At 45.1% G+C, this 12,958-nt stretch overlaps 1 protein-coding gene and 1 long non-coding RNA gene across 4 annotated transcripts in view; both read left to right on the top strand.

The window, feature by feature from the left end:
- Positions 1-12,958, top strand: part of CCBE1 (collagen and calcium binding EGF domains 1) — a 201,062-nt gene that overhangs the window by 104,975 nt on the left and 83,129 nt on the right. The gene's annotated exons all lie outside the window — the stretch shown is intronic.
- Positions 1-12,958, top strand: part of LOC140843454 (uncharacterized) — a 54,918-nt gene that overhangs the window by 15,827 nt on the left and 26,133 nt on the right. The window lies entirely within an intron of this gene.

Raw genomic sequence — 12,958 nt, 5'->3', positions numbered from 1 at the left:
TTTACGCATTAGGTTGGGTTTTGCATTTGGCTGGCTTTGGGAAGGAGAAGTTTGAAAACCCAACACTGTGTGTGAGAATTTAACAGGCTCTTTATCAGTGCTGTAAAAATTATCATCTAGTGTTGACAGCCCATCTTCCCCTCTGAGCTGCTGGGCTGGCTTCATGGCCACATGACCTCTGCATTTGCACAGGCCCCCATGCTCAGACGGGCCCTGTGCTTAGTTTCATGCTCTGCTGTCACCATCTTGAGAAGTCTTTACAGCTCTTGAAGCAGGGCCCCGCATTTTCACCTTGCACTGGGCCTGGCAGATTACGAAGCCAGCCCCGTGTGCAGTCAGAGCCCAACAGTGATTTCCAGGGTGCTGAAGTTGGGTTGGTCTTCCTGCCAGAGGCTGGTATGGGGTCAGGTGTGTAGAATGCAATGTGGACATTGTGGCTCAGCCTAGCCCTCACCCTCCAGGGTTTGGCCAGCTGGGCTGACTGGGGGAGACAGCCTGTGTTTCCCTGCTGTGGCCCTGATACAGCCTCTGACTGCCCTTCTCGGTGGCCTCCTTCGGGGCTGGGGCTGGTTCCCCCACCCCCACCTCCAGGCCTGACATGGGCTGGGATACTGTTGTGAACACAAGAGACTTCCTGACAGTCTGACTGTATCCCAGCCCTGGAACCCCTCTTTCCTACTCCCTTCTCCTTCCTCCTTACGTTTTGACCTGGGGAGGCAACCAGAGGTGGCCACCACCTTGACAAACCCCACTGGCTGCTGCTGCTCCCCGGGCAGGTCTCCTGAGGCCCCAGCCGGGCCCCACTGTCTCAGTCTTCTCCCAGAGAGGCCTGTGCCCACCAAGCCTGCCATGAACGAGGGAACAAAGCCAACTTATCACTCCTGCTACAGTGTCATGATGCCTTTCAAAGCCATCCTGTTGCAAGTTTTAGCTGGGACTCTTGTGACTGACACTGGAACGTGTATTTTGAAGCCCCTTCTTATGTGCCTTTAAATCACTCCTAGTCTATTCTTTGCTTCCTATGTCCACCACTGTGGACCTGGCCCAGGACTTTATGGCTTTGTCCTTGTGTCCTCGGATGCCAGCCATTCTCAGTGGGCTGTGGCTCCCCGTCTCCAGTCAACCTGACACAGCCCAGCAGCACTCATTACCCTGCATTCCGACTGCAGGATTTGAACTTGAACAGGGAGCTGAGTGCTACGAAGGAAACAAAGGTGTTTCAGACAGGTTCCAAAGACTCCCTGAGGTAGTTGGTGAGATCATCCGGGACACACAGGACAACTGGGAAGAAGTACCTTATGAAGCGTAAGAGAAAGTGCTGGAAGCATTGTCCTACGTAATGAAAAAATTGGAAATGACCCAGATGGATATATCAATGTAGAGATGGTTAAATCAACCATGATCTGTCCATAGGATGAATATACCCTACAGCTATTTCACATACTAGATGGGGTCTGTAGGACTGATGTTGGAAGACATAGAAGATACACTCGGGTTCTTTTCACTTTAGTACATGTATACAATATCTCATTTTTTGTACCTATAAATAATTACCACTGTGAGTCTGTGCATAGGAAATATAAAGGTGGGAAAATTAGAGCAAGTGAATAATTTATTATTATCTGGGGAATTTAACCTTTTCTGTTATATAGTTCTATAAGAATTTTATGTATCTTTGTACAATAAACAATTTAAAGTGAAACATTTTTAAAAAGCAAGTGTTAGAATCATTCAGAGGAAATTAAGACTCGAGCTACTGATTGTTACAAAGACTGTCTGTCCATGTGGCTCCTGGATTCCCAATGCTCTCAGGGGAACGTTCAGCCACCACAGGTTCTGCTTTTTGTGTTCGCACACCTCTGCTTACCCAACCTTCTGGAACACTCCATGTCAGCCAGCACAGGGTTTTCACTCCAGATGGTTATTCCATTTTTATGCCATTGTTCATGTTCTTCTGTCTTCCTGATAAACTTAACTTCCTTTCTATATAAGTATTCTTGTAAACAATACATAGTTTTCTTTGTTTTAAGCTTAATCTGTCTGTAAAATGGTCCTACATAGCACTCCTTAGATCCTACCACTTCAGTGAAACCAAACCAAACCTCAGTGTGGGTTGGAGAAGTTACTATGAAGGCATACTGATTCTCCAGATAATTTCAGAACTGGTTATATGCTTACCCTGCTAAAAACGGCTGGTCCTCTGAGCAGAAGGGAGCTTTTTAATTAAATTCTGACACACAAGGTCATTGCCTGTCCTTCTGCTTGGACCCTGCAGCAGGGGCTCTGTCTCCAGCTGTTTTTAATGTTGCATAAAGCTTTGTCTTCTGCAGCTGGGTCACATTCAATAAGTAATTTTAGCACATCTGATAAAGGTCACTCCCAGAGCTCCCATCAATCATCTCCAGGAAGGAATGCTGGGGAGGCAAATGTTACTACAGGTCACTTTGTGCTGCCCTGCTGATCCAAGGCCGCCTGAGCTCTGCCGTTGGTCACGGTCACCACTTTAATCACTCTTAGAAGACAGGACGCAGCTGGACCCTGAACACCCCTTGGATTTGTCCCTAGCTAGGATTTGGCTCTGCTGAGATCTCAGTCTCTCTGATGACAAGATGTCTTCTCTGTATTACATGCATTTCCCAAAGCAGCCCACACCAAGCCACAGCATGTAGGCCCACTGATCTGTCATTCCAGACGGGCGCCAGGCAGGAGGCTTGGGCATCAGGAGGAAGGAGCAGGGGCTCCGGGGCAGGTGTGGCTCACCTGGGAGCTTGCGAAGCTGAGCCCTGGATACCACGCTTCTGCGTGAACCCTGAAAGGGCTGAGACTCCGAATGCCCTGAGATGTCTAGAGCATGCAGGTCATTTACAAGGCAGCAGCAAAGCTTTCCTCCAGCACTTTCTGAGATGCCCCCCATGCTGCTGAGCTGTGGCTTTACTGCCAAGACAGGACTTCATCGATAATTGGTGGAGTTGGTCTCTTTCTTTGGGATGTCCGAGCTGTGGCTGTAGCACTGACTTCCCGTCACAGGGTATAAAGAATGGTTCCAAGTCACTGGCATTTGTGCATGATATGACATTTCTTTTCAACTTTGGCACACTCCGTAGGGAAGTACGGACTCCCACTGTACGTTAGCTTTAACTATTTCTTTCTAAGGCAACTGCATGGCCTACTTTGGTCACTGGTGGTTTTAATCATAAATAGAAACCCAAGGAGCTAGCGTAAGAATCAGAACTCTTGAATTATGACATCAGACCTGGACTTCTAGAGCGGAAGCTGAACATCACCTGTTGGCAAACATAACAGAGACAGTGAGAGCTGAGGATGTAAATTGGGTATTTGCCCAGCTTTGACTATAATATACCTATTAAAATTTGCCATCAAATTCAGCTCTCCCTCCCAAGAACAAAAGCCAAGGAGCCCTATGTTCTTTTAAACTTTAAGTCTTTTACTAAACTTCAAATATTGGGCAATCAACAGTTCCTCTTGTTGAAGGATTTTTTAAGTGTGCCATTTCAAGGAAAAAAAATGTTTCAGGTTCTGACATTTATCACTGTATTTTTCATTAGAAGAGAAGAGATAACATTTTCCATTTGTATGTTAAAATGGAAAGAACACACATGTGCCTCTCTATCCAGTTAGCTTGGAAAGAATAAAATGTTAGAGCCAGAGGAATCTAAGAAAGTATGTCCTCCCACTGTTTCATCATACAAATAACTTTAAACTGAAGCCTGGCTTAATTAAGGTCCCTGCTGGTTCCTGGCAAAGAACTAAACTTTGGCACTTTGAGTTCACATTCCGGCCACTTTCCACCCCACCTCAAAGCTGCTCATTCTCTCCAGACCATGGGGCTGTGGTCCCACTTCATGCTGAGTACATTTCCAGGTTGTGACCAGGTGAGGGAGGAGGGCCGTGATCATGACCTGCACCCTGAGAGCCTCGCCATCATCTGCCTCCCTAAGACCATCCCATCCGGCGTGGTGGAGGCTGCCACCCCTGCTGGGCCATGGAACACTTTCCCAGCACGTTCTCATGTAGTCTGATGTGGTAGGGAGAGGAGACATGTTAGCAGCCCGTGGGTTTCTGGCAGGTCTAACTTGTGACTCCGTAAGAGTTTTGGCTTGTCATTCTACCTTAGAGCTCATCTCTTAATCAGAAGTCCTCTGGTCTTCCTGCTTCTTGGAACCAGTGGTCCAAAGGGAAGCGGCAATGACATAAACATTACCAATGCAATAGAGCTATTGCGGTTGGTCAAAGAGCATCTGGCCCACAATGAAGTCAAGAAATTGTGCTGGGTAATCTGTTCTAAGCCAGACGATCATGGAAACAGGCCTTATAACAGGGTCCACATTTAGAGGTAGGGCTGAATGTGATGAACTGTGCCCATGTTTTTAAAATGAAACCCAAGAGGCAGGAAATCATGCAAATGAGGAGGCGGCTCCCGTCCCTAATTCCTTTATTCCAAGTCAAGCTTCGGACATCGAAAGAAGCGTGCTCTCTACTTGGTGCACATTGACTGGAAACCGGAATTCTCTTCTAGATGCTGGTTGTCCAGGGCAGTGCCTTATGCAAGGCCTGGAAGGGAACAGAAAGCTCCTTCATCATTGGCCATGCTTTAAAATAGCACGGACGCATTTGATTTATGCTTCTGGAACCAGAGGGGTTACCCTTTCCCTCAAGCCTCCAAGTCACCTCAGTGGAGACAGGGGCTGCAGTGTGGGAGGAACATCTTAGAGTCTGTGGCCAACCCACATCACTGAAAACAACTGTGGCATTTCATTTCCACTTGTCTTTCCAGGATTTTTGGCTCCAACAGCCTGCCTACGGGACAGTATCTACCCACCAGCAAGTCCACTTTCCCCAGGCAGAACCAGCACTGTGGCTGGTCTGGATTTTGCTCCAAACTTCCTCCCTCTTCGTTTGCCACTGAACAGGAAAGATGTTCATGGCTTGAGTTTCTCATGCTGCTGAAAAGGCACTACAGTATCTCCCAGCAGCTATAATTCTATACCCATTCAGGGCCCTGCAGCCCATCTGTGGACCTCTGAGGTGGGGCCGCCCTGCATCTGGATTACAGATGCCTGGCTTGCACAGTTGTTGTGTGTGTAACTCTCTCTGGTTGTGCGTAAGGACCTCTTTGGGCCTCGGTTTCTCACCTGACAAATCAGAGTCCCCTGTGCCTCCTGGATCCTCAATGTTATTTCTGCTAGTGCTCAGTGAGCCTGAGCTCCATCAGCTGAGCTGTGATGCACCTTCACCCCTTTGCAATTCAGAATGCAGTTCAATAAGCAGAGACTCTCCCTGCATTTGTTTTGCTTCAGGTGGGTAGAACAGGGACTATTTAAAATTATCATTCATTTGGCCAGGGCTTTGCTGTCTACTTTTATTGACCCCAGGATTAGGATAGTCAACTCCTCTGACAAAATATAGGCTGCAACCAGCTTTGGCCTGTGGGGCTCTCTTCTGGCACAGAGGAGACGCTCTCCTGCAAAAGGCTGTATGAGCATAGCTGTGTGATTCGTAGAAACTATTACTTGTGCACCATGTCTCACTGCTGGTACTATTTTATCTTTGGCTGGGACAGTGATATCAGAGGAAAGCCAGTGCCAGTTCAGGGGGAAAATTTCACCCTTCACCAAATGTAAACATTCATTGCAAGAACATAGATGTGTAGTGATTTTTTTTCCCAAAACAATTGATTACACAGATCCACTAAAGTGGCAAGTGAAAATGCTCCAACACATAGGCTGCCATGTGGCATTATTTATTGTGCTACTAAATGAATTTGACTGAGTATTTTCCTTTTTGATTTAGACAGCTTCCCAAAGTAATTTTTCCAAACCAGGCTTCCTGACAGAAAACAATGTTGGAAATATTGCCAACTCTGTATACTTCTTTCAAATTGTTAAGTGAGTAGATAAATACTTAGGAGAGCTGAAGTGCAAGGAGTTGTCAGATTGGTTCCAAACACTGCAAGAATTGGGGTGCACGTTAACAGGAGGAATGTCCTTGTTCAACCATGCAGTCTTGCCAAAAACCGGCTGAAGAGTAGAGACGTTCTTTCTGTACGCCCCAGAGAGTTCGTGAACTGACCCTCTGATGACATATTCTACATGTTACCTCATTCAGCAATCACAATACACACAAAGACAGGAGTATCCTGGGAAAACATGGCCACAGTATTTTGCAGCTCTCTCCATCTGGAGGTAGAATCCATTTCTCCACCCCTGTGGCTTCCTCTGGCCAACAGAAGTGATAATGTACAAGTTTCACAGCCTAGGCCACAGGAGGCCTTACAGCTTCTGACTTTCCCCTCTTGGAATGCTCCTGCCCCCGTGTGAGGAAGTCCCGTCTTCCTTACTGATGACAGGCCCATGGAGAGACAGATGCCTAGATGACAGCCACTGCCAGAGTACCAGCCCTGTGCGTGAGGCCATCTTACACCCCAGGCTAGTTGCCAGGGACAACAGCTGTACGAGTGAGCTATGGCATCAGTTGCTCAAATGAGCACAGCTCAGGTGGAGAATGATGATCAATTAAGCAGTGGTTTTAAGCCACTGAGTTTGGGGTGGTTTGTTACACAGCAGTAGATAACTGATACATACTCCTACATTACAGGTGAAGAAACTGAGGATCAGGAAGGTTAAGGCACTTACCCTAAGGATTGTAGCATCAATAAGTGGTGAAAAATGTTTGAGCTCTGTCTTTGATTTCAGATTCTCCTTTGCCTTGTCCATGTCAAAACTATGCCACTGAAGTGAAAAAGTCCTAAATCTCGGGCTATATTAAGTTTTTTAAAGCACTAGGCTTCCATAAGCAGATGATGATGATAAAGACTAGTTAAAATTATTTTGGTTTTAGTATTTTTGTCTCCATTACAAGGTATTTTCTAAAACATCTTCACAGAATGCATCACCTGCCCTTTGGGAGTAAGATTTTTGAATTTACAGGATTCTTCAGCTGCTGATTTTCTAACGTTGTGGGGATTGGGCAGGCACAACTCACTGATGCACAGGCCTTTTCATAAGGACTTTCTAGTCCAATCCACTTGATGAAAGAAAAGATTTGCCAAGGTTCTAAACCTTGTGAGGTCATGAGGGCAAGAGTCCCTCTGAGAGGAAAGGCCACCAATCAGGGGTCAGGCAACCTTTCCTGTAAGGGGCTAGGTGGCATTTTAGGCTCTGTGGGCCATATGGTTTCCATCACAACTACTCAGTTCTGCCCTTGTAGCTTGAAATCAGCCATAGTAAGTGAACGAGCAGAGCCATGTCCCAATAAAATTTTATTTTCAAAAGCAGGCAGCAGGCCAGACTTGGTCTGTGGCTCACGGTTTGTGGACTCCAGGATTAGAGGAAGCCTGCCCACCACGAAGCCCTGTGGCTGTGCTCCTGGCATGGGTGTCTGTTGAGTTTGAGTGACTGCATAGCTTCCAGGTAGCTGTTGTGTAGACGAGCTAAAGCTGAGGGTAGATACAGATAACAAGATCAGACCCAGAGGTGTTTTAAGGATTCATGTAAGCACCCTTTCTGATACTGCCATCATCATGGTGACTTCTGAGTAAGGTAGGTGGCATGCAGCTGGCCATCTGGCACAGGGAAGTTCCTCAGCTGTGTCCTTGGGGAAATTACTTCATTTCTGAGTTTCATGCTCATCTGTACAATGGGAGAGTAAGGAGGAGCAGACTCTGTGAAGTGGGTGCACCCTCTGTGCCATGCTGGCATCCTCTTCACCACCATGCTCATGGAGAGGAATCAAGTTCAGTGCTATCGTTGCCCAATGTGGAAAGTAGCTGTAGATCATTAAAGCGGTTCTCGCCCACTAGCTTTGCTGGGGGCATGCTAATTATCCAACTGGACACCATATCCCTGGTACTGTCCACTGCAGGTCTTGCTCATCGAGCAGTCTGAGTTTGGGCATCTCCCTCATGGCATTCACTCAATTGGTGACAGAAGGTGGCAAGAGGGGGCTCAGTGCCCACTGTTTCCGTAGGCTTATGCAGCTGATTGACAGAGATTACGGGTTCCCTGTGCCAGATAGGATTCACTTTCAAAATCTGACTCAATCAAATCGAATATTACATACTCTTAACTCAGTCTGTTTCTGGGGACTCTTTGTGTCACTCCATGGGGTGTCCATAGTTATTTGCTCCTTCGAACTACAGTTTGTTTTATTTTGCCAGACCTCTTTTGGACAAGGCATAATAATAATAAAAATAAGCATAGCTTAGTTAAAAATCTACATTTACCATGATGGATTATTTTCACCAATGTTCCATTTCTAGAGTACTGCCATATTTGAATCAGATCTTGCCCTTTTGAAGTGTGGATTACTTTATATTTTAACGGCACACAAAAAACACAGCATGGTCTCTTATTTCCAAGTGAAATGAAGAGCCTCATGGTGCGAAGTGTATTTCTTTTGGTTATGCTGTTAGTTTTAAGGGCTTTCTGCAAATGGTTTGTCAGTCGGTCCGTGGTTTCATTTATTGTAGCAGCCACTGATTTGCCCTATCTGGAGTTTATCAGAAGGCCTTCCTGGGTTTTTCCTTATATAATTGTTTCTTGTTAGATCTGAAAAGAATTTTAGTGATTACCTAGCTGTGCCCTGCAACCCCTACCCCTCCTTCTTCACAGACTGGAAAATCAAGGTATTTTTCCTAAGTTTTCCATTGAATGTTGTTATGGACTCAATGTTTGGGTCCTTCAAAAATTTGTGTTGGAATCCTAGCCCCAGTGTGATGGTAATGGGAGGTGGGGGCCTTTGGAAGGTAATTAGATCATGAGGAGAGAGTCCTCAGGGGAGAGAGAGAGCTTGCTTGTTCTCTCTCCCTCCTCCCCTCCCTCTCTGTCTTCTCCCTCTCTGTCTGCCTCCACCATGTGAGGATACATGAGAAGATGGCCATCTACAAGCTAAGAAAAGGGCTCTCACCAGACACCAGATCTGCTGGCACCTTGATCTTGAACTTTCCAGCCACCAGAACTGCTAAGAGATTAGTTTCTGTTGTTTAAGCCCCCCAGTCTTTGGTAATTTGTTTTAGCCCAAACTAAAGCAGATGTAATTCACTGTATTTAAATAATGGAAAGCAGAGCAATCTGGGAGTGTCCATGTGATTTCAGTTTCTTCCTATCAGTGCAAATGTTCCCACTTGCTGTCATAATTTCTTCTCAAGGGATGCACAGTGGGTTAAGAATAACGAGCTTAAAGTCTCGGCCCAGTTGGACCACTGACCAGCCAATCGTGGATCTGGTTGTCTCATTCTGAAGATGGGTAAACCACCTTGAATGAACTCAGCCCTCTCTGGCACTCTTGGATATTTGGCCCATCGAAGGGTTGGCATCATATGATGGCACAATGATCTCTAATATATTTTCAGTTTAGTAAAGCACTTAAATCCTCTTACCATCGATTTCTTCATTTATAGCAAGACTAAAAATACAGAATATTAATGTAAAAGTTGTCAGAATCTCAGCCGAGATGCCTGTCTCTTTGGTCAGGATATCCCTCCTGCATAAGCAGGACTGTCTCTAGTCTCTTCTGCCACAACAGCAAAGCAGCCCAATCAGGGCACACCCCCGAGTGGCCCCAGACAGTTCTCCCACCAGAGCCAGTGTTGTAGCTGGACTGGCCCTTGCGGTTCTTAAAATTGCCAGACACCCCTCAGCAAGAACCATTGGGGGGCTTGGAATAAACAAGATTTGTTGCAATCCTGGAGGGTACGTGGCATGTCCAGGGCCACACAGAGAATGAGCAAGCATGAAGCTGACACTCTGCCTTTCTTGGGGTCGAAGGTGGGGTGCCTAGGGTTTTGTGGGTTCACTCTATTGGTATTATTTAAAATGTAAGATTGGGAATTAAAATGCAGGAAAGGGAAAACGTAGAGTCACTCCAGTGGTCAGTCACCTTGTCACTGGCTGCTTTGTAGTAGCAGAACTTCATGGGTAGGGCAGACTGGCTCTTTACCCAGTTGCATAGCTGGTACGAGGGATGCCTCAGAAATGGAAGCCTTGGCAGCCAAAAGCTTAATATTAGGCCCTAACATTACAATCCAAAAAGCTGGTTGTCAGGCCCTTATGTTGCACTCTGCACCGTGAAGCAGCAGACGCTCCCTCGTGGTGCGTAGCCGATGGCTGGCTGGGACGGAGTCTGGGAGCTACGAGAGCCAGGCTGGTGGCTGTTTCCTCCCATAGAGATGGCAGCCTGTTTCTGTCCTTCAGGAATGACATTCCTAAACCTCATCTGCAGAGCAGTTTTCTTTTCCTTGGCCCAATGGGACCTTTAAAACGGGTTATACTGATCTTGTTTACCGGGCACAGAGCCTGAGTTTTTGGCTGGTCAGAGGCCCCCAGGTTGCCTCTTTCTGTTGTCTTTGCATTGAAGCTGGTATCCCAAGTCCCTTCTGTGTCTTGGGCTAAGAGTGTCCCCTAGCAAAAGGGGCCACCCACTAGGATTGGAAAGGGTGATACTTTAATCCCACGTGTTCGTGCTGGAAATGAATGTAGAATTAAGGTGTACACAGAACCTTCCAGTCTCCCTCCAAAGACAGTAAGATGAAGAGACAGAAAGACAAAGGAATGGCACATGGGAGAAAGGCTGTGATGAGCACAGCGCCCATGTCCTGACTTGTGTCTTATTCTTCGTGATTCTCCACACTGTGTGTAGATAGTGACCAGATCCCAATTAGGACCCTTCAACCACCTGAAAGGTCTCTTTGGAGGTGAATGTGCACTGATGAATAAATTGATTTTGTTCTGTTCCCTCCAGACAAGAAGAGTTATCCAAAAATCTTGGCCATTCTTTGGCTTACCCAAATGTTCCCAAGAAGAGCTCCATGGGAGGATGCACTGTCATCTGTCCCCAACTGGACATTAAAGCCCACATATGGTCCACCTCCCCTTAAGTGGCTGTCATGCCCCTGTGGACTTAACAGACCTTTTTGACCTAAACTTTTCATCTACCAACCTAAATGTTGGTAGGAGGGTAAGGCCACAGATGAGGGGCGGGTGGGGTGTAGATTTAATATCAGGAGATACAGTTTTAGTTGTATTCAATCAAGTGTCTTAAATGTGCACTGAAAACCCTTTATGCATATTTATATTTTGTGTCTAGAAATGTCCATGAATTAGTGAATTATTGATGTAAGCCAGACAAGATAAATGCAGGAGTTCAAAATAACTTAGAGTAGCATAGCAGCTTTTTTTTCCTCAATGATTCTTTCAAGATTCTTTCTTAGAGGAAAATAGCAAGTCCTCAGAATTAGATAAAATGAGACTGCTGTGTATAACTCAACATTCTGTTGACTTAAATATTAAAATTTCTAAACAGAAAACCTAGAAGATTAACAGATCTGGCTATGTAACTTTTGCCATACAGAAGATTAACATGTTTAAAATGCTGGTTGGGCAGAATATTTTCAGAGTATATAATGGAACAAAGGCTTAATATTCCTCAGATATAGTAAGTTTCTACAAGTCAGAAGAAACATAAAAATGGAACAAAGATTTTGTTATCTGTTGCTGTGGAACAGACAACCCGGTGTGCACTGGTTTGAGCACTGATTATGTCTCGTGGTTCTGCAGTCCGAGGCTGGGCTTAGGCGGATGGTGGTCCTGCATGTGCTGTTCACTGGGGCGGGAACGTCCAAGATGGCTTCTTCACTGACATGTCTGGGGCTTCAGCCAGGTTGGCTAGAACAGCCAGGCATCTCTATCCATGGAGTGTTTCTTGTAAAGGAGCTGCACCTTTATGTGGTGGCTTAAGATTCTAAGAGTGGCCTTTCCAAGGGGACCAGCTTTGCTAGCACTGATCAAGCCTCTGGGACATGCTTGTTAATATCCTATTGGTCTGAGGAAGTCACATGGCCAAGTCCAGCGCCAACGTAGGAGGTGATCACAGCATGAACATGAAGGTAATTCACTGTAGCCACCAAGTTTAAGTCTACTACATGTGTGACAGGAAATGCACTGAGGAAATAGGAAAGACTATGAACATGAAAAACGCACTCTTTCTATAGTAGTAAGGGTGATGCAAAGGCAAACGATAAGCTCTGTTCGTTAGGAAATTGATGTACAGTATTATACACTTAATATCTAGTGTTGACAAGATAATGGGAGAATAACATGCATTTTGGTCACAGTGTAAATTAGTGTGACCTTTTTAAAGTGTTACTCAAAATATAAAATGTGCATGACTCAGCAAATTCCACCTCTGCATATAAAAATACTCCTAGAGTAGTTTCCCCAGAATGTATTATTTAGGGATGTTTATGTATCGTCATTTGTAATGGCAATAAACTAGAACATAAAAGTCTATCAGTAAGAGAATATGTAAATGATACATCTATACTATGGAATATTTAGAGGCTATATTAAGAGTAGTTAAATCTATGTATGGATGTGGAATGATACCCACACAACATAGGTTGTTGATTGGAAAAATAAGCATTGTGTGCCACCATTTTCATGAAAACAAAAATTGGGGGTAAGTATATACCTATAGTGGGAAAAGGGTCTAGAATGAGAAGTAGAATTGCTTGAGAGAATATTTTCACTTTATAGTTGTTTTTTTTTTTTTTTTACAAATTTCTGATTTTGGGGAATCTTTTCTAATTGTTCTTGTGATGGGGGAAAAATGGTGACTCCTTTAAAATAGGTGTGTATCTACACAGACACCTAGATTAATATGTAGGGCAAGTGGGGATGCAGGAGAAGGTTCCCTGAATACCTGAAGGTCGGTGCCTGTGGAGATCTCATGACCTCTTGTTCTGTCTCCACTGCCCTCCAGCTTATTCTCTATTGGTCTGGAAAAATAAAGGTCTATGAGTCACTTGTAACTCCTGTAATAAAAGGCATGTTTTTATGATTTAATTTTTGAGTTCTTAAAATTGCATATTGATTCTGTTAGCATAAAACTTGATAAATTTTGTTTTTTCTTCAGTGCCTGGAACCAAACTTCATATCAGGAA

This window comes from Manis javanica, chromosome 9 (genome assembly GCF_040802235.1).
Source record: "Manis javanica isolate MJ-LG chromosome 9, MJ_LKY, whole genome shotgun sequence".
Classification (NCBI taxonomy): Eukaryota; Metazoa; Chordata; class Mammalia; order Pholidota; family Manidae; genus Manis; species Manis javanica.
This window is presented reverse-complemented; position numbering and strand designations above follow the sequence as displayed.